The sequence below is a fragment of the Anolis carolinensis genome, chromosome 1 (genome assembly GCF_035594765.1).
Source record: "Anolis carolinensis isolate JA03-04 chromosome 1, rAnoCar3.1.pri, whole genome shotgun sequence".
In the NCBI taxonomy this organism is placed as follows: Eukaryota; Metazoa; Chordata; class Lepidosauria; order Squamata; family Dactyloidae; genus Anolis; species Anolis carolinensis.
Genome location: NC_085841.1, coordinates 299,190,796 through 299,213,432, shown reverse-complemented (window position 1 = coordinate 299,213,432; position 22,637 = coordinate 299,190,796). Strand labels below are relative to the sequence as shown.

The window sequence follows — 22,637 nt, the reverse complement described above, 5'->3', positions numbered from 1 at the left end:
GTATTCTGACTTGTTACACTAGGCAGTGTTGTCACCCTGTCTTTTGAGATTCCTTACCTTTGATGACATTTAGTGCCATAAAAGCAGCATGATATGAAAATATTTTGGCACGGTCTTGCCATCTGGGATTTGTAGTTTGCTGAGCCACCAGTATTTTTTGAGTGAGGGCTAAAGATCTTATAAAACTATGGCTTAGGATTCCATAGCACTGAACCATGAGAATTAACGTGGTGTTAAACTTCATTAATTCTACAGTGTAGATGCATGCATGGTGATTATTAGATTCTTATGTGGTCCTCCATAATAAATATTAACAGGCTATTCCCTATTGGCTTTTGGAGCCATCTTATGAAATGCAGAACTCAGACCCTAAGTTCAGTGACAGTGGAATTTGTTTCATTTCTACAGGTCGAATATCCCTAATTCAGGATTCTGACGTACAAAATTGTCCACATGGATGACTAAAATAATGACATCTTTGCTTTCTGGTGGTTCAGTGTACACAAATTTTGTTTCATGCACAAAATTATTAAAATATCATGTAATACTACTTTCTGACTATGTGTACCAGTGAATTTCATGTTTAGACCTGGGTCTCGTCTTCGAGATACATCATTATGTACATATATATGCTAATATAGATATTCCAAAATCACAAAAAAATCCAAAACACTTCTGGTCACAAATATTTCAGATGAGAGATATTCAACCTGTATTTAAAGACTGGGTTAATTTTGAAAGAGATGGTTAAAAATGAAATTGAATGCAATTATTGCTCTTGTCTTGTTTCAAACTGCATTAGGTAGTCAGTATAGACTCATATAATGCAGTGTAAGTGCATTAAATTGGATTATATGAGGTTAGATCTACACTGCCGTATAACCCAGTTTCTGGATGCAGATTATCTTCTTTAAACTGGAATACACGAGTCTACACTGCCATATAATCAAGTTTAAATCAGATAATCTGCATTCAAAAATGGGACTATATGACAGTATAGATGGCGCCCTAATCTCACAAAACTACAAGTCCCAGAATTCCACAGCATTGAGCCATGAGAGTTAATATGGTTCAAGCTGCTATAATTCTGTAGTGTGGATACAGCTTGAGAGTTAAAAGTTAGGCCAAATGTTAAAGGATAAATCAAAATGTACACTACATACTTTAGGCCTATGGTTATCATCAGGGACAGCTCTTTTATTATTCAGACTCAAAGCCAGAGCTGATTCACTGGCTTGCTGACATGAATGGCACCAGTTGTTACTAAGATAAATGCACCAAGATAAATGTTACTGTGCTCATGTCATTGGAAATGAAAAGTTGTGTAAGAGCATGGCTGTGTTCTCATTTAAGAACTTTTCTTAGTACATCATGCAGAATGAATCTATCCATTGCTATAACATTATTCTTAAAGCTCAAGGTCTGAGCTCTTGAAACACAAGCAAGTGTCAGAAACTGCTTTAAAAGGAACCTTCAGCTTTAGTGGTGTCCAGTGACACAGACACTGACTATATCATAAGCGAAACTGTGGGCTTTGCAGCCAGTGTCCAAAGAATAAGGAAGCTTTGGCTTTAAATACTTTTTTAAATGGTCTCATGTGTGCTAAATGGAAAATCATTATTACTATCATGGAGGAACTTCTCAAAACAAACTACAGTAATGTGGTGGGCTATTGCCAAGAAAAGAAGAAAAAACAACAAGAAAAAAACCACAGTGGATGTACATAGATCCTTGTCTATGACTTTAAGTGCAAGTCGTTTTACATGTGTTCAGGATAGCTTCACTTCTGTTTTTACTTCTTATCAAGATTGTATGTACATTACAGTTGGAGTACATTACACAGCCTTGTGTTTTATAATATGTAAAAGCTCCTTATGTTTTAAAACCAAATTTTACAGATTTTTTATTTTATTTTGTTATATTGTATGGTGTCTGGGCATGGCCCCATGTAAGCCGCCCCGAGTCCCCGTTGGGGAGATGGTGGCGGGGTATAAATAAAGTTTTATTATTATTATTATTATTATTATTATTATTATTATTATTATTATTATTATTCACTTTTGTGAAAAGGACAAATGAGCATTTGAATGACTGAAGCTAATTTATATATATTAGAATGTTAAACACTGATCTTTTTGCATTAAGCACAAAGATAATTTTACTGAACTACTTCTTAATGTCCTATTTTTTGTATTATGTAAACCTTTCAGCTGCTCCTAGATACAGTGACGTAGAGGGCATTGTATTATTGTTTAGTTCCCTGAAATATAGGAACGTACTACCATTCCAAAACAACTTGCAATATATTTTCTTTAAACTGGAAAAGACTAAGACAGATTTTTAGATAGTACTCTTTAGGATACTTCGATAAATGTATCAAGTGACCACTAAATTTAAAGTACTAGAGTGTTCGGTTGCTGTGAGTTTTCCGGGCTGTGTGGCCATGTTCTAGAAGCATTCTCTCTTGACATTTTGCCCACATTTATGGCAGGCATCCTCAGAAGTTGTGAGGTCTGTTGGAAACTAGGCAAGTGGTGTTTATATATTTGTGGAATGATGTCAAGGGTGGGAGAAAGAACTCTTGTCTGTTGGAGGCAAGTGTAAATGTTGCAATTGGTCATCTTGATTAGCATTAAATAGCCTTGCAGCTTTAAAGTCTTTCTGCTTCCTGCCTAGGGGAATCCTTTGTTGGGAGGTATTAGCTGGCCCTGATTGGTTCTTGTCTGGAATTCCCCTGTTTTCAGAATGTTGTTCTTTATTTACTGTCCTAATTTTAGAGTTTTTAAAATATTGGTAGCCATATTTTGTTCATTTTCATGGTTTCTTCCTTTCTGTTGAAATTGTCCACGTTTCTGGATTTCAGTGGCTTCTCTGTGTAGTCTGACATGGTGGTTGTTGGAGTGGTCCAGCATTCCTGTGTTCTCAAATAATATGCTGTGTCCAGGTTGGTTCATCAGGTGCTCTGCTATGGCTGACTTCTCAGGTTGAGTTAGTCTGCAGTGCCTTTCATGTTCCTTGACCTGTGTTTGGGCCATGCTATGTTAGGTGGTCCTTATGTAGACTAGAATGTTGTTACATAAACAGAAACGATTCTTCAGTTCAATGTTGCTCACCAACTAGGCCAAGCCACTGAAAGATATGGAATTTATATTTCTTGTATCTAATGACTTCCATTCATTTCAGTGGGTTTAATCTAGTTGGGACTAATAGTGAATTTAGCTCTTGTGCTTAACATTGGTTTATCACACAGTTGATTTAAGATATAGTAAAACCATTAATACTACGGAATGGATTTCTTTTTAAAAAAATATTCTATTGCATTTTGTGAGTCTGTACTGCTAGCACTGGGCAAACATACTATATAAATCCTATATAGTTTTTTTTTGTCGTATCAGAAGTGAACATATTGCAAGTAGCTTCTGGTGTGAGAGACTCAGCCGTTTACAGACATGTTGCCCAGGGGATGCCAGGATGTGTTACCATTTTATTGGGAGGCTTCTTTCATGTCAGCTAGGGCTGACAGAGAGGAGCTCACTCCATCTCACTGCCAACCTTTAGGTCAGCAAGAGTTTAACCCACCGCAACTCAATATCCTATATAGCAGGGGTCCCCAAACCAAGGCCCATGGGCCGGATGTGGCCCTCCAAGGTCATTTACCTGCCCCCCGTCCTCAGTTTTAGACTTAAGCTTTCCCAAAGTTTGAAATGACTTGAAGGCACACAACAACAATCCTAATTAACTTGACTATCTCATTGGCCAGAAGCAGGCCCACACTTTCCATTGAAATCCTCATAGGTTTATGTTAGTTAAAATTGTTTTTATTTTTAAATATTGTATTGCTCTTTCATTGTTGTTGTTGTTGGGTTTTTTGCACTACAAATAAGCCATGTGCAGTGTGCATAGGAATTTGTTCGTATTTTTTTTTTCAAATGATTATTTGGCCCCTCAACAGTCTGCACTGTATTAGATCTCAAAAGCATGGTTTTGTGTGTTTGGTTACAGTGAAATCGGGTATTCCTTAAACATAATATATTGGACACCATAAACTGAAATTACTGCATGGATCAGCTAAGAGATGTAAATCAGGGTAAAATTAACTGAGAAATTAGCTTCCCTTTGCTTTATATCTTTATTAGATAAGAGACATCTGTAGGATACTATTATTAACGAGCTACAGTGATGCATGTTCACTTCGAAGCAAGACTTGTCTGTGCTTAGAATCAGGATTTTGTCATATTGTCTTTCATTGATAATAATAAAAATTACTGGAGGCCTCAAACAATAGTTAATCCCCTCCACCCAACAGAAATTGATGAAAGGTCTGAGGAACATATTAGAAAAAAAGCATTTACAGATATTTCTTTCAATGTATGCTAATACTGAAATCAAATAATATTTGGTGACTAAATAATCAACCTCATTAGTCACACTTTTGATTTGGATTCTTCTATTAGCCTTAAAAAATAACTGTTAATCAGGTTAGTTTGGAATAAATGTAATGGATATAGATGCTCCTGATCCAGCTATAAATTAGATAATAGCCAAAGGTAGAATTTTTTAAAAGATATAATTTAGCATGCTAATGATATTTAATTATTAGATGTAAAACTAAATTTTTAATGTTTTAACATTTACCTTCGTGTGCTGTCTCTTGTAGAATGGGGAGTTCCATAGTCTTTCAGGCTATAGCCTTTTCTTCAGGCTATAATTATCATTTTAGCAAATGCAACTCTAATACTGAAAATGAAAGCATATATAATGAGAAAATGGATAGAAAAGTTAGTTGCATATTAAACTGAGAGGTGTGAGGACAGTCTTTTCCACCATATACAGGTACTTTTATGATTTTTCTTCTATGTGTACTTTTCTTGGGGAAAATATTTTAGATTTATTTAGTTACACTAATTTAAAACTTAGATATAGACAGATATGCTTATTTTATAGTAAGCAGTCCCACTTATCTTTTGGGTACTGAATTCAGGGCATGCACTTAAACAAAAAAACATTCAAAGTTGTTAAAATACATCTTTTTTGGAACTTTTTATTTAAGACAGTTGTAAAAGCATTTTTTCCTATGCTAAAACATTGTAGAAAACTGTAATGTTAGGAAGGCTAAGCAAGTAATTCTATCTAGCTGTCACATGACCTCTTCATGATTTAAATTCTAGCACAAAAGCCTGTTTTAGCAGTGCAATTTTATGTATGCTTATTTTGAAACATGTCCAATTGAATACAGTGGGATCTACTTTCAGGGGAATAGGTAAAGGATTATAGCTTTATAGTACAATCTCTAGTACATCACCTCTGAAGCAGGACCCAGTAAATTCAATGGGACTTAACTTCAAGTTAGTTTGCATAGGGTTAGAATTTGAGGTATCTAATATCAGTGGTGTTGGGGGAAAATTCTGAGAGTGCCTCGGTCCGCAAGATCAAACCAGTCCATATTCCAGGAAATAATGCCCAACTGCTCACTGGAGAGAAAGATATTAGAGGCAAAGATGAAGTACTTTAGCCACATAATGAGAAGACAGGAAAGCTTGGAGAAGATAATGATGCTGGAGAAAATGGAAGGAAAAAGGAAGAGGGCAAGATGGATGGATGGTATCCTTGAAGTGACTCGCTTGACCTTGAAGGAGCTGCGGGTCACAAAGAGTCGGAAGTGACTGAACGATATCAGTGGACTTTTAATAATCTTAATGTAATATGTTTTGTAGCATTTTACAGTAGAATCCTATGCCAATTTACTCAGAATATTGTTTCTGTTTATAGAATTGTTGGCACAGATTATTCATTTCAATTACCTGTAGTACAATTTAATTTTTAAAAACAAAAACCTACAAAATACATAGGAACCTTATTAAAAGCATTATTGCTGTCATGCTAGTTATTGCAAATAATAATTCCGAGGATACATCTTTTTCAAGTTCAGGCAGTTCCCGATTTACAAACTACTCATTGTTAAGAATGGGGGTGAGACAACAGGAAGTGAGATAAATCTACCCGTCAGAAGGGAAATCCACTTCTGAAAGAGTTATCATGGGGAAAAGGTGTCTCCATTGAAGCTTTATCACCAACCCTCGCTTCCACAACAAGCCATTTTTTTTTTCAAAATCCAATTATCATAGGAACAGAAAGTGAGGTGAAATCTTCGGAACAGAAGCACAGACAGGAAAACATACACCACTGGGATGTTAACACTTCCCTATGCTAGCCAAAGCACATGCACACGTGCACACGCGCGCGCGCGCACACACACACACACACACACACACACAATAAATGTACCTGTTCCAACTTACAAATTCAGCTTAAGAACAAATCTACAGAACCTATCTGGTTCATAACTTGGGGACTGCCTATAAAAATATTGACAAATTATCTTCAGTGTTAATTGCTTTGTGTTTTATTTATAACCATATACAAAATTTGCAAATAAAACAGTTTCTCTGTACAAGCTGATATATTTTGTGATAGCAAGTTTCCTGTTCGCAAAAGTACTGCCACTGAGCTTTTAATGTCTCCCAAACAGCCTTTAGGTTTCATTATGCCAATGTTAAATATTTCTGCAGTAGTCCTCAAGCTGAAAACCTTATTAGCTAAGTTAAACTCATCTAGTTAAATAGAGTTACTTTAGAGGAAATATGTTTAAAAGAGAGAGAATGTAAATACAAATTCTTTAAAACAAGTAGAATGCTTGTTTTCAAAGAAGAGCATATGGTTACAAGTATATTCTCCAATATTTTTATACTTCAAGTAAAGTAACTTTACCCACATTGTATATTAATGCTAAGTAGGAAATTTCAGCTTTGAATACTTCATTATGTTATATCTCCTGCTACACTTCTCCTTAAAAATATATCTGCTTATTTATTTTTTTCCTCCTTCTAGTTATATTTTCCCCTTTAATCTGATTCCAGACTTTGCCTGACAAATTAACTTTCCTGCTGGTTATGTTGTCTGCTTAACACCTGGTAATGAAACAAAATCTTCAAACAGGATTGCAAAAGAAGCAGCCATTTAAGGCTGCTTCTCTGGTACAGTGTTCCCTCACTTATCACGGGGGTTACGTTCCAGGACCACCTGCAATAAGTGAAAATCCGCAAAGTTGGGACACTGTATTTATTTTAATATTTATACTTTATTTTAGTAGTTACACACTATTTTAAGTCTTTATCAACCAATTGTGTGTTGATAAATCACCTCCTTCTCCTCCTGTTAATGCTTGGGCTCCTTTTCTCTTCTTTTGGCTTCTCCTTCCTCCCTTCCTTAGGTTGTAAATTGTAATTTTTTATTATTTGTAATATTCTTTTAGAGTTTATTGAAAAACTGCAAAACAATGAATCTGCGAAAAGTGAACCATGAATTAATTTTTTAAAATAAAATATATTGAAATCAGGACATGAATTTTCCAATGACAATCCTGACATTTTAGATCCCAGTTTTCCAGTTCTGGACAGCTTTCCAGTTCTTTTACTGGGAACTTATATCAAACATATATACTGTTCATAAAGACACTCCTCCCTATTAGATTTAGGGCTGTCCACACATGGACCCAGTGGGTGTCACCAAGTCATGTAACTCATGGTGTCATCCACGTGGATCTCCTTCCATACCACAGCAGGCCATAATATTGTAGCTAAAGTATCAGAAAATTTGACATAACCAGCGATTATTTAAAGAAACCAGGAGCAATGAAAACAACTGCATGCTGGTAGTGAAACCACATGATTCTAAGGGTTGTTTTAATTGTGTAATAATGGCAGCTCTGACAAATGCATGACATTAGAAGATTCAAAACGTAAATTAGTTTAGAGTTTTAGTCTTGTGGGCATATTGGTTTAGTACAGATTAACCTAGGGTTATGAAAAAAAGTTGTAATCATATCTAACTACAGGAATTTTTTTATTAAATATAGTACATTTCTGCTAAAATACTGCACAATTTTTTTTTAAAAACCAGCATTTTGGTGTCACCTGGTGTGGTTCATAATTCAGTAGCTCTCTTTTACTGTCTTCCATCCACTTCACCATTTGCTTCTCTGTCCACTTACTATAAGGTAAAGGTTTTCCCCTGGAATTAAGTCTAGTCGTGTCCGACTCTAGGGGTTGGTGCTCATCTCCATTTCTAAGCCGAAGAGCCGAGGTTGTCTGTAGGCACCTCCAAGGTCATGTGGCCAGCATGACTGCATGGAGCGCCGTTACCTTCCCACTGGAGCAGTACCTATTGATCTAGTCACATTTGCATGTTTTCGAACTGCTAGGTTGGCAGAAGGTGAGGCTAACAGTGGGAGCTCATTCCGCTCCCTGGATTTGAACTACCGACCTTTCAGTTAGCAAGCTCAGAAGCTCAGTGGTTTAACCCACTGCACCACCAGGGGCCTCTTACTATACTTACTACAATTAAATGGAGGGTTTTCACTACAGGTTGGAGTACATTTACACTGTAGAATTAATGCAGTTTGACGCCCCTTTAACTGCCATGGCACAATACCATGGAATCCTGCAGTGAGGCACCACACACTTTGGCAGAGAAGGCTAGAGATAATGTAAAACGAAAACTCCCATAGTTCCATAGCATTGAGCCATGGAATCTAAAGAAATGTCAAACTGCATTAATCCTACAGTGTAGATGCGTCATGAGTTAAACACAATGATATGTGGGGTGGACTGAGACCACTTTGTGGTTTAGTTCTTTTTTATTACATAGATTTCTTAATCTTCTAGCTTATATTGTGCATATGAACAGTCAGAAGAAAAATATTTCAGCTAGTGCAGTAGTCATGTCATATTTAAATGCTGTCCTCCATATGTGATAGTCATTTCAATAAAATTATGAAACAAATGTTTTCATTAATATTTTGAAGCATATGGAATTTTCTATGCAGTTCTCCTGAGAGTGAACAAAAGTGTGATTTTTTCACTTATTTTGTGCATATAAAATGTTCCTTACACATATGAAGAACACAGTCTTTCTTTTTATAAAGGTCTTTGAAATAAATATTTCCTTTATATTATCAAAATAGCAGGTTTATATCCAGTTACCTTTTTTAAATTCTTCATCCTACTTCCAGTTATATTGCATCTGAAAAAGGATGGGAAATCTGTAAGAGTAATACCATTCTCAAATGAGAAACCAATCCGTAACTTCTCTTTCAAAAAGATAGTCTTGATGCATTTACATACAGCAGGCGGCCTTACCCCAACTAAGATTTTAATTTTATTTAAGGAGTTATTCAAGTTTCAGATTTTCAAGAAATTGATCTTAGATTAATTTTACTTCTAGGTTATAAACATAATAAAGAATCCATATGTTAATATTGTTGTTAATTTGCTTTAATTCTACACGGTAAGATGCCTTTCTTCATGTATTAGGAGAAAAGAAGGATATTAATTAATTACACAAAGAAATAACAATTTTAATGCTGGGCAATGCAGCATCAGCTATGCATTTTCAAAACAACATCATCTTTTGATACACAGGACACTTGTGCATTAATAGTATGGTATAATATAACAATTCCAAGTGATCTTTGCACATATCTGGGCAGGGGATTAAGTAAAGTTGTCTTTGAGACCAAGCTTTCGTAATCCTTTGCCTATAGGACTGGGTCCCATATTCCTACAGCAAACACTTTCTATAGTATGCCACAAAATGTTATCTGTGAAATGCCTTGGAACAGTAAAAGAGATAGAAAAGCTATTGAGTAAAAACTTCACTCCTAATTTAATATCTACTGAAGGCAGGAGTGTGTTTAAAATCTCATCTATTATAGATGGTCCAGCTGGAATTCTGTGCACATTAGCCTTTCAAATCCTTCCAAATCCTTTCACCTCTCAGTAGAGAGACATTTGCAGGTGAGAGCACTTAAAGGCAGGATGAGGACCAAGGTGCCCAAAAGGGCTTGAAATATTTGGCAACCAAATTCCAGTATGTATAGCAGTAGTTTTCAACCTGTGGGTCCCCAGATGTTTTGGCCTTCAACTCCGAGAAATCCTAACATCTGGTAAACTGGCTGGGATTTCTGGGAGTTGAAGTAAAAACACCTGGGGACCCACAAGTTGAGAACCACTGATGTATAGGATATTGACCTTGTTATGTGAAATATTCAGACTGTAGGAGCAGGAGGTGAAAATATGTACAGCTGAACTGATACTTCTGTTTGCATGTTTCATTTTCCTAACGAGTGCAAATTGTTTCCTGTTAAAAAACATAAAATTAGCATACATATAGTAGCTCTTATGAGATCAGCTTAAAAGAGCAGGAAAAAGTCTGTCTTGTTGTCTTACGGAAATGGATCAATAAAATGCACACTTCCTTCTCCTCCTACCCTGTCATTCATTAGTTTCAAAACTTCTAATTTAATTCCGATCAAGTTGCCACAATTTAACGGCAATAGAAAGTTCATGAATAGGTTTATTATTACACATGCAATTGATTGGATTACATTGCCTACCCCGAGGCACATCCCCCACCCATTCACATTTTCCAATCATACTGCTCTTATTCCACTTTAACCGTCATGGCTCTATTTATAGTTCAGTGAGACCAGTAGACTTTTCTGGCTGGGAATTCTCAATGCTTTTCCCTAGTCTGCAAATTACAGGAATCTAGAGGATCTTGGCACAGCAGTTAAAGCAGAATGTGACTCTATGATTGTGTTAGTGTGAAAGGGGTCCAAGTTGAGCTTTGCTTTTGTGTAGACATTTCTTTCTGTTAATTCTTCCTGCTCCTCAAAAAATGTGTCCCCACAACTCAAAAGGTATTGCCAACAGCTCCTGCTGTCTTAGGATGGTTGGAAAATCGACATAGAATCATAGAGTTGGAAGAGACCTCATGGGCCATCCAGTCCAACCCCCTACCAAGAAGCAGGAAAATCATATCGACACCATAGGAAATCATCGTCGTCGTCGTCGTCGTCATCATCATCATCATCATTGATAATTGCCTTTCCCCATGGATCAAGGGAGAAAAAACAGCATACAGGTTGAGTATCACTTATCTGAAAGGCTTGGGATCAGAAGGATTTTGGAATATTTGCATACACATAACAAGATATCTTGGAGATGGGACCAAGGTTTAAACATGAAATTCATATATGTTTCATATGCACTGTATACAAATAGCAGAAGATAATTTTATACACAATATTTTTAATTTTTGTTCAGAAAACAAAGTTTTTTTTCCAGGTGTCTTCAACAGTAGTACTTATTTTCCAAGTAAGCAATGACTGAGGCTACATTCAGCCTGACTGCCTGGTATACGGGCTTCATTCATTTCAATGGGGGATATTCAGAGTATCATATTAGCAGTTTGGAAGAAAAATTACGGTATTACCAGATTCTAGTTTCAGTGTACATCAGGTTGGCCTCAGAATTTGATTAAACCATTCTAGTTAGTCTGGACTTTCAGAAGAATTTCTACCAGAATTAAATAAAAATGGATCCTTCTGCTATTGTGTCTATCCAATTCATGTCTATATTTTAAAATCTAATTTAGAGTGCTCAAACTACAGACATTGTGATTATTGGGCATGAATATTTCTAAGCATAATATTTCAACTGGCATCAGTACAGTAGAGTCTCACTTATCCAACATAAACGGGCTGGCAGAACGTTGGATAAGTGAAAATGTTGGATAATAAGGAGGGATTAGGGAAAATCCTATTAAACATTAAATTATCTTATGATTTTACAAATTGAGCACCAACACATCATAATTTACAACAAATCGACAGAAAAAGCAGTTCAATACAAAGTAGCCCTATGTAGTAATTGCTGCATTTACGAATTTAGCACCAAAATATCACAATATATTGAAAACATTGACTACAAAAGCATTGACTACTAAAAGGCAAACTGTGTTGGATAATACAGAATGTTGGATAAGCGAAGGTTGGATAAGCAAGACTCTACTGTAATTATTTTAACAGTGAGAAATTTTACTTTCCTAAACAGATGTAGAGCTAAGAAGTTCCTTTCCTTTCCTTTCCATCTTTTGGGAACCACTGCTCCATGAAAAAATTAGCTACTTCCATTGCTATCACACTGGGAGTACAGAATTGGGATGACATGCCGTTTAATCACTAGAAGACTCTATGAGGGCAAAGATGGTTGGCCCTAGAGGGGATTTTTACAATCTCAGCGATGTACAGTGGGCTCATGCTGTTCACTGGGGTTTGGTTCAAAGATCCTCCAGGGATGCTCAAATCCCATTATATTCAATAATGTAGGAAAATGGTGTCCACAATATAAAATTACTTAAACAAGGTCTGCTTTGTGGAATACTATTTTTTTTCAAGACATGGATAGTGGAATCTCTGGATATAGAAACCATTGGTATGAAGGGTGGCTGTATTCAGTGCTGGGGGTTCAGGTTTAATCAAAATGTATATAATACAACTGACAAAGATAGTGGAAATTGGATGAAACCTTAAAGACATACAGCACAGATCCAGGGATATGTCACTGAGATCAGGATATTTTACATGGGCTGGAAAATGATATTATACTCTGGGAGTGCACCTACATTCCACAGTTACAGCAATTTGCTGCCATCTTAGCTGTCATGGCCCAATTTTACAGAATCCAAGGACTTGTAGTTTGGGGAAGTACATGGACTTTTCTGCCAGACAGATCTTGTGTTCTAGTTCTGAGGAGCTGCACTGAAGTTCTCTGGCAGAGAACACTAAGTACCCCACCAGGCTACAAATACCAGAGTACTGTAGGATGGAGCTATGACAGTTAAAATGGTATCAAATTACTATAATTGTACACTGTAAATACAGTCTTTATCATCTCTGTAGTGATTATACAGCTTTAGCATTCCCTAATATTCCTCTGTGTAGTTCTGCATGAATTCTGTTTGTTCACATTGTTGGATCACAACCAGGGTCTATGATGTGTTTTGGTAGCATATGACTGACAGGCATTCTGCCTACTATCTCAGCACCCATATACATGAAATGCCAGTGAAACCAGTGGGATGAATGTGATGGTTTGGCAATGACAGTGTTTTGAGTTGTGCCTGCATATTACAGACAATCCTGACTAGCCTAGACATTACTCAGCGCATGTAAGTATTGCCACAAGTAGATATCCTCTTCCCTACAACGTGCATGTTGTTTAAGCAAGGACAGAATCATTTCTCATTCAGAAAACAATATAATTCACAATGTAATTTGGTTTTTAAATTAAAAAACACAATATAGTATAGTATGTGAAACTCAAACTGACCAGGAGAATGGGACCATTTCTGAAATGTGAAAAGCCAAACCATTCTCACCAGTTTCAGAACTTAGAAAAAGTGACTTGATTGGGTTGTTATTCCCACAATGCCATGGCCACCATGTCAAATCCTTCATGTATGGGAAGGAAGACAGAAAAGCCTGCTTGCAGTACACTACACTCTAGAAGGCAAATTATTAAATCTCAGAGTTTCCAAATATTTTATATTTCTTAATTTTTGCACGACCAAAGCCATATATTATATTTAGTTTGCTATATTATATTTAGCTTGAACAGTGTGTGGTTGCACAGTGTTTAACACCTGGACTGCTGATCAAGTAAAACAAATAATCAAAAAAGGGAAATGATAAGAGTTTGTTAATAAATATAGAAATAGAATATGTGCTGAAAGATTAATGTTAACAGCTAATACAATGTGTCCTTGGTATCTACTGGGGTTTGAAAGCACTTGGATATCAAAATCTGTTGATGCTCAAGTCCCATTACAGTAGAGTCTCACTTATCCAACGTTCTGGATTATCCAACACATTTTTGTAGTCAATGTTTTCAATGCATTGTGATATTTTGGTGCTAAATTCGTAAATACAGTAATTACTACATAGCATTAATGGGTAATGAACTACTTTTTCTGTCAAATTTGTTGTATAACATGATGTTTTGGTGCTTAATTTGTAAAATCACAACCTATTTTGATGTTTAATAGGCTTTTTCTTAATCTCTCCTTATTATCCAACTTATTCACTTATCCAACGTTCTGCTGGCCCGTTTATGTTGGATAAGTGAGACTCTACTGTATATACAATGGTAAAATGGTATTCCTTATATAAAATGGCAAAGTCAAAGATACCTTTTAGAAAAAAATTTTTTGGGGAAGGATGTTTTTAAGCCTTTGTTGAATACATAGATGCCAAATCTGTGAATAAGGATGGTCAGTTTCTTGCTGAATTCAGATGGAACTTGAACATTGTCAGAATGGTAAACAAATATGCTTTAGATGTTTTATTGCTGTACCTTTAACTGACTTTTAAATAGTCATTTCTCTTCCATTATGATTCTTTCCAGATTATTATAAAAATATCCCCCTTTCTAGTTCTTTACCTCTGTTAGCTACAGTTCATATATTTTGCCAATAATGGCAGTATGTGTGTGTCCAATTGCAGGGAGAATAACTGGGACATTATAATCATGATTCTGCCTGTAACAATTTAAAATATCAGATCTAAAGAAGCTTTCCTGTAGTGTGGAAACAAAGCTCAGAGGTGATATTTTTTCAAGACTACGCCTCCCAAAATCCCCAACGTGCAATGGTTATTGGATGTGCTGTCAGAGAGATTCTATAACCAGAAAAGTAGCTTTTCCAAGCTACTTTCCAAGACTTCATTCTTCTACCAGGCTCTGCTCAAACATTCTAGAATTGCATTATCAAAATAAAGGACTACAGTTTAGAAGGGCAATACTTTGTTTTTTAAATTGAAAAGCACCAATTATTTCATAAAAGTCTAGGGCAGGAAGATACGAATATGTTACGTATCACTGGGCACTCAAAAATTAAATTCAAAAAGATGCCAAGGATAGTTAAAAAACCTATAACATTTTCCTTAAAACACCTGAGAAGATAAATAGCTAGAGCCTATATAGCTGAGTATTAACTACTGTGATGACCTTACTAGAAATATATTTTATAGTTTCTCCTTCCTCTAAACTAGCCCTTCTAAATTGCATAAATAAAAAGCACATGGATCTTAATAAAACATTGATGATGAAACTGGAGATATTGTTATTTTTGTATTTTGGACTATTAAAATTTATTGTTGTTATGTGTCTTCAAGGGGTTTTTTTTTCAAACTTATAGTGATTTTAAGGTGAACCTACTATGGGGTTTTCTTGCCAAGATTTATTCAGAAGGGATGTCTTTACTTTTGCGAGGTAACCCAATGGTTTTCCATGATCAAATAGGGATTCCAGCCCTGGTCTCAAGAGTTGTAGTCCAACACACAACCACTACAATCTGCTTATAAATTTATACAATACAATACTAAAATTGAACAATTTAAAATAGAATGAGAAAACAGTTAACAATATGGGATAGAATCAGCACATAAGGGGCATCATTAGATATAAAAACCATAAATTCACATATAAGTAGATCAGAACTAAAAATAAATATTACATATATTGTCAATTACGCTGTGCATGCATATGTATTGTATGTGTTGATTTAGGTTTTTCCCCTTTTTTTAGAATTTTCTAAATTCAATATATGCATTCCACTGTTTCTTTGGTTAAATGGTAGTATTGTAAGTTCTTCCTTATTAATAATTTTTGATATGGCAAACTCTGGAGTACCCCCAACTTTTCCTAATGAGGATTAACCTGGTTACCCTGTGATACTACCTACTAAGAGTGCAAGAACATCATGGTGACAATAAGGATTGCACTTAGGATGAGTAAAGGTTATATTATATGTGTAAATGAGTCCTATGAAAGTGCATGTTACCAACTTCTTTCTGGGTTCTTTTAACCCAGTTCCTCCCAGGTTGCTGTCCCCATTGCCAACCCAAACCCTAAGGTTTCCCTTGAGGGATGTCATCCAGCCCCCTCCAGCCCCTCCCATTTTCCCCTCAAAAACTAACCCGAGAAGCTGCTGGTAGCGCAGCCCCCTCCGGAGAGTTCTAACTCATCATTTTCACGTGTCAGGAGTACTCTCTGGAGGAGCCTGCACTGCTGGAAGTCCCCTTGAGTAAGTTTTTGAGGGGGAAATAGGGGCTGGGGTGAGGGGGCAGGTGGCATCCCACTCTTTCAGGCTCCAAGTGCCCGAAGAACCAGAATGGCTGAGAGGATTGATCCTCGGGACTGTGGAAGCAGTCCCGGGAGTCAATTCCCCCAGGGTCCTCACCTAGAAAGATCTGGACCTTACCGTAAGAACCAGATCTTTCCAGGTGTTTTATTAATCTGGAGCAAACTGGGAAATCCCATTTTTCTCCAGATTAATTTAGTTTTTACCTGCAGCGTCATTTGGGCGCCTCAGGTAAAACCAAGACATGTTCCTCGTTTTGGACCTGTCTAGAAGGGCCCTCAGTCTCTACATTGCTGCAAGATCTCTTTGCATGCAGAATTTAATGCTGCTAGCTTCAATGTGATATCATGACAAAGTGATCATGAGATAAAATAAGGAGGTTGATCACCATTTTAAAGAGAGCCAGGGTGATGTAGTAGTTTTAATGTTGGACTATGACATTGGAGAATAGGGTTGAAATCCCTGCTCAGCCATAGAGATCAACTAGGTGACTCACATTCTCTAACTCAGACATGGGCAAACATCTGGTAAACTGGCTGGGATTTCCGGGAGTTGAAGTCCAAAACACTTGGAGGGCTGAAGTTTGCCCATGCCTGCTGTAATCTCCGAGGAAGGCAAAGTTTAATTAACATCTGTACAATGAAATGTTGTGCTTTAAGTTTTGTAAGCCATCTTGAGATGACAATGATTTTGTCAGGAAGGAGAGAAATTGGTGTCCCTTGGCTCTCGAAGTATTACTATTAACCAAGAAAAGCAGACAGATTAGTAAAATGTTGTATGGTTAGAAGCCAGTTATTTGAAAGAGTAGTCAAGCAATTGCTTTGAATAAATAAATATTTGAAAGGTGTACATGAGGGCTTAATCAGGTGGTAAATATGGGAGTTAAGAGCATTTTTTTAGTCATTAGTTCTGAGCTCTCTCTTTCCTTCGCACCAGCCACCCAAGTTGTAATGTCCCAAAATGCACCAACAATAATAAGCACATAGTTCCATTTGTCATTACTTATCAGATGTTCTTTCTTGCCTTTTCTCCCAAAATAATAATTTTTCAGATTTATCACACCCATGAGTGCAGTTCCCGTCCACTCAATTAAAAAAAAAAAACCTTGGGGGGGGGGGGAATCTGGGAAAACAGGGCTTTCCCCTCCCTCCCATCCTGCTGCTCTGGAGGAGAAAGAAGACACTGATTTATTGTGCTGGCAGTAGAGAAATCACTTGGAATTCAGATCTCTGAAGTGGAGAAAGAGATGGAGGGAGTGAAATGGGGGAAAGCAGAAGGTTCCTTTGAAGTGTTTCTTGTGCTGTGTTTGCAGCAACCGAATGGAATTCACCCATTACTATTGTGCCCTTGTATGGCTGGGAGGTGGGAGAGCAGGCTTTGCTGAGGTGTCACTTGCATCACAAAGCTTTTCTTTGGGCAGACAAATTTTCCAAAGCTCATTGCTCTTTCTTTCCTTCTGTTTTTCCAATTACGCCTCCCAATTCCTGATACAAAAGCACTGTAATGTTGGGAACTTATTTGTGAAGTTTAAAGAACCCCGCAAAACGTGACCAGTTACTGCCTTCCTGACCTGCATTTACATGGGGAAGAGGCAGGAAAAAGCAATACAAAGGAACAATAAAGGAGACAGTACTCTGGGGTACCGGCTCTTTTCTGATCTCAGTACTTTCCATTGCAGAAGTCCGAGATTTAAAAAGCTAGCTGAACAAACAGAAAAAAACAAAGGTATTTTGAAATTTTGGTAATTTGAATGATTACATTAATTTCAAAAATTACCATGCCAGGCTCATGAAACAGGATTTTGGGAGAGAAATGTCAATGCTTGGTAGGGGAACATCCACAGGAACACTCCTTACTCCCTGTCACTAAAGCGATTCAACCTAAGCAAATTGGACAGTTCCTATTCCCGTGTTTTTGGGTGTTTTTTACAGTTACATCTTGATTTCTGAGTCCAGAAGATGATATTCTCTCCTTCCATTTTTATGACTATTTCTGACATTTGCCTAATGAATCCTGAGAGTTGAAAGGAAAAGCTGCATCATAAATCATACCCTCTATGGATTAAAATGTTTTAAAACTCTCTCTCTCTCTCTCTCTCTCTCTCTCTCTCTCTCTCTCTCTCTCTCTCTGTGTGTGTGTGTGTGTGTGTGTGTGTGTGTGTGTATGTGCTGGGACTAGGTCCTTAGACATTGGTTGCATTAGAAATTTTACTGAAAAAGGAGTGTTTCCAGCTTTTATGCTTCCAGCTTTTATGCTTCCTAATATGAATAAGAAGATAGCATAGTATATAATTATCCATTTTAGTTTTTAAGTTTTATTCAGAATTGAAGAATTCCACAAATCTTAAGAAATCAGAGCATCAATAATTGTACGAAATGACAACCAGCTCTGAAGAAACACAACAGCTCAACTACCTTTAGAATAGAAACAGTTCACACATTCACTAGTAAAAAAAAAAAGCTTAGTGACTAGAGATTACTACTTCCAATAAATTTTCCAGATCCTTTTAAGATTCAGCATTGCTCCCCTTAAAGATGAAGCATGGTTAATGCCATATGTAGTTAAGTCCTGAAATACTGTACATTTAACATCCTGTATATATCTGGGCCCAGAAGCCTAATGTTGTGTTAGCTTCTTGTATTTAAGGTGCTGAGCCATTTAGTTCAGCATGGGCTTACTGGCAACCACTTACCTAAGTGCTTCATTACCAGCAAAACTATCCAGTTAATTATATACTAGAAAAGTAGTATGTGTCATCTTTATTCCCAGATGTTTTTAGTTTTTAGTGTAAATGCTACGGGTCAGCTTCCAATAAATCATTTTCAATGCACCACTAATACATGATGATTAAGTAATATAGACAAATGTACAATCTTGATTACATATGTTGTGCAGATGGGTACGCATCCCATAGGCATGAGCTGGCACAAACAGAAATTTAACTCTGAAGGCTGATGACACAAATCTCAGAATACAGATATAATTATCCTCGAGTAAAAATTATTTTGGTGCTCTTTTTTATTCTGTTATTTTATTGACTGTACTTGGGATTTTCATATACACAAATTCTCATATCTTTTTTATGTAAAGAGCCTTGGAAAAAGTAACTGAAGTATAGTACATAAATCTACTAAGTGAATTATACTATATTAAACAGCTGCAACATTAACAACATACAGTACATTTCTCTAGACCAATGGTTCTCAACCTGGGGGTCCGTAGATGTTTTGGCCTTCAAATCCCAACAGCTGGTAAACTGGCTGGGACAAATGTCTCTAGACAAATGTCTTTTGATAGATGCAGCAATATACAGTGGGCTTGATCCAGACTTGCTGACTTTGTCATACTTGGAGTTTATTCATTTGAATAGACAGACTTAAATTAATCATGACTATTTCATTTCCATGGATTTCATTAGGTCTACTCTAGGTATGATTTGAGCCTGCATCCAATTAAGAAGGTGGAGTTGATCCACATAATGTATTACTTTCTTCCATCATATTAATTGATTTCCCAGTCATGGTTTATATATATATATATATATATATATATATATATATATATATAAAATTAGTAAGATTTCCCTTTTTTAATTGACCATTGAGGAGAATTCAGGAAATGCATTAGACATGGCCAAAGGACAATTAAGTCTTGCTCCACTATCTACCACATCTAAACACACTTTCTATCTAAAACTTTATATACATACTAGCACATGCACCAAGACACAAATGAAACCTAGGCCAGTGCTTCAAAGAGTTTTGATACTTGGCCAAGTTGATAAGACTTTTTTGTGTCCTCTTCCACTTTCACAGAATAATAGAGGGCCTTATAAATTGGATCCATTGCTTTCTGTTAGAAATTTAGTGAAACCTTGGCTTGGAGACTTACAGCAATGGAAGGCCCACCAACTCTCTAAGCTTCTGGCCAGTTTTGTGACTTTGCTCATCACTGAAGACAGAGGGATGGAAATTGTTCATATAGGGTGATATTAATGTTTCTGGATTTCTTCCACACCAGTCAGCTGCAGTGTGGAAGAAATCCAGAGTTGTACTCCTTTCCCCAGGATGATCCGCCCACCTAGCATATTGAAAACAGCAAACCAGGGAGGTATTTTAGGCACGGAGTTTCAATTAGAAAAAGGAGGAAAAGTTTACAAACAAACAAAGCTCTTCAGCAAGGAGATGGACCCCCCCCCCCCCCGGTTGCTGGAACTGAGCGTCCAAAGATGCTGAAAAAAATGGAGAAAAGCCTATATAATACCTCTATCCGTTGTCTGTCTTGTCATTGTATAATCGGCATTGAATGTTTGCCATACATGTGTTCTGTGATCTGCCCTGAGTCCCATTCGGGGTGGGAAGGGCAGGATATAAATACTGTAAATAAATACATTTGTAAACTGACAAAAGTAGAAAGAGTAATGCTGCATATGGCCTCCCTACTTTTACTGAAAAAGAATGATGGTTCAAGTATCCAACATGGAGTCTTCATTTTTCAAGGCACACTGTAGTCTCTAACACAGTTTGGGAACCAATGGAATGAAAACAACAATACATCTGTACAAAACATACACAAACATATGTTTCAGTTGTTTATACATTTTTACCATCTCTTATTTTTTCTGACTCAAACTATGAGACTCTTTATTTCTGTTAAGAAATAATGTGATTACAGTATATTGGAATGGCAATGACAACACATACAGGTGAGAACCCATGCATACATACCCTACTTGTATACATACCTAAAATAGGTTTCTGCTTTCTGGAAGAAGTGGAAATGGTTTCCTTTTTCAGAATAATTTTCCATCTTTGTTATTTGAAAGAGACAGGAAAAGTTGTAGAAAATGGCTGCACAAAATACAAAACCAAAAAGCACACTATATAATTAAACAGTAAGTTGCAGTTGTTGTTTTTTTTAAAAAAAAACGTTTATCTTATTTTCCACTGAGGGAACAACTTTCAATGTCCTCTTTTTAAATGAATTGTCTGAAGGAGAAGCTTTAGCATTCACCTAGTTTCTTGAATACATTGCAACATTCTTCTGTTGACTAATGTCTGGTGAACTGGTTTGTTTTGTATACCTTGTTGTGATTTTCTTAAAGTTAAAAAAAAGGAAATCTGGTACTTAGGATGGCTAAATAATGCATGTCACAGATTATAAAATAATGCAAAACGGGTTATGAAACAGTGTCAGTTCAGGTTTTGTGGAGCTGTCTTCAGTTTATTTTATCTTATTTTATGTATATGTATATGATAGTCCTGCTTATCTCTGTGACCGCCTCCTCCCCTATGAACCAACATGGGCCTTGAGATCATCTGGGGAGGCCCTCCTCTCGCTCCTGCCTCTGTCTCAGGTGCGGTTGGTGGGGACGAAGGAGAGGGCCTTCTCAGCGGTGGCCCCCTGGCTCTGGAACTCCCTCCCTAAGGAGATCAGGCTGGCACCCTCTCTGTCCATTTTTTGTAAGGACCTCAAAACATGGCTATTTAGAAATGCTTCTGACTGAATAGTCCCAGTTAGAGATGTAGTTGTAACAGCCTTCTCATCAATGTTCCTCTCTGGTTGATTTTATTTTTAAATGAATTACTGTCTTCCTGATCACCCTATATTTTATCCTGAGCCTTACGCTGAGCCTGTATAATTTTTGCCCCTATATATATTGCACTATGCTCAGACTCATTGTTCTGATATGCTGTTTTATCCTGTTTTATGCTGTTATATGGTTTTATTGTTTATATTGGTTTTAATGTATGACTCTTTATTGTATGTGACATTGGGCTTGTTCCCCATGTGAGCCCCGAGTCCCCCTGGGGGAGATGGGAGTGGGATATAAAAATAAAGTATTATTATTATTATTATTATTATTATTATTATTATTATTATTATTATTATTATTATTATTCTGGCTCTAAAGGATCAAACATGCATCAAAAGTCATGGGGCTAGTAAGAAAGCATGTATTGTTTTGGGGTTGCTTTTTAAGTAATGAGTAGCCAGCTTTGTTTAGTGGTTTGAGCACTGAACTACAACTCGGGAGATCAGGGTTTCCTTGGGAGACTTAGGCAAGGAAGGCAAATCTCCTTTGAATGAATTCTGCCAAGAAAACTCTGTGATAGGTTCATCATAGCATCACCATACTTTGGGAAAGAACTTGAAGGCACAGAATAATAAAATCACAGCCTGAAATCCTAGAAATATAACAACAGTGACAATATATCCCAATTTGATATTCACTGTTTTATCAAGGTCCCATAAATATATGGGACCTTGATAATTACCAGGCTATGTTTAGAGGGCTAAAGCTGCATTGGCAACCCCTCTTTGAACAATTATTGATAAGCAAACCCTGTGATCGATATGTTTTAGGATCACCATAAGTCCGAAATAAGGCATATAACAACAATTCATTTTATTACAAAAATTGGAAAATGAAGAGTGTGTTTCTTCTAGTTTTCAACATTACCTTTTCTAGTCAACTGTAAACACAGCAACCCTGACCTGGGCTGGGACATTAGTGAGAGGAGTGTGGATGGGGCTCTTATACTCTTTGTTCCCTGCTGTGGTCCTAATCTGGATTGGGAGGAAGACTCTGCCCA

The 22,637-nt window shown here is 36.7% G+C and overlaps 1 protein-coding gene across 6 annotated transcripts in view; it reads right to left on the bottom strand.

Moving 5' to 3' along the window:
• Positions 1 to 22,637, bottom strand: part of LOC100557660 (very-long-chain 3-oxoacyl-CoA reductase) — a 184,348-nt gene that overhangs the window by 82,008 nt on the left and 79,703 nt on the right. For 4 of the 6 annotated variants that reach the window (XM_062967906.1, XM_062967909.1, XM_062967908.1 and 1 more), the window contains 3 exons: positions 20,786 to 20,891; positions 9,042 to 9,081; positions 4,636 to 4,737 (listed from right to left, as the gene is read on the bottom strand). The gene's annotated coding sequence lies outside the window, so the exon portion shown is untranslated. The remainder of the gene's footprint in view (positions 1 to 4,635; positions 4,738 to 9,041; positions 9,082 to 20,785; positions 20,892 to 22,637) is intronic. The other 2 variants (XM_062967910.1, XM_062967911.1) reach the window with 2 other exon arrangements.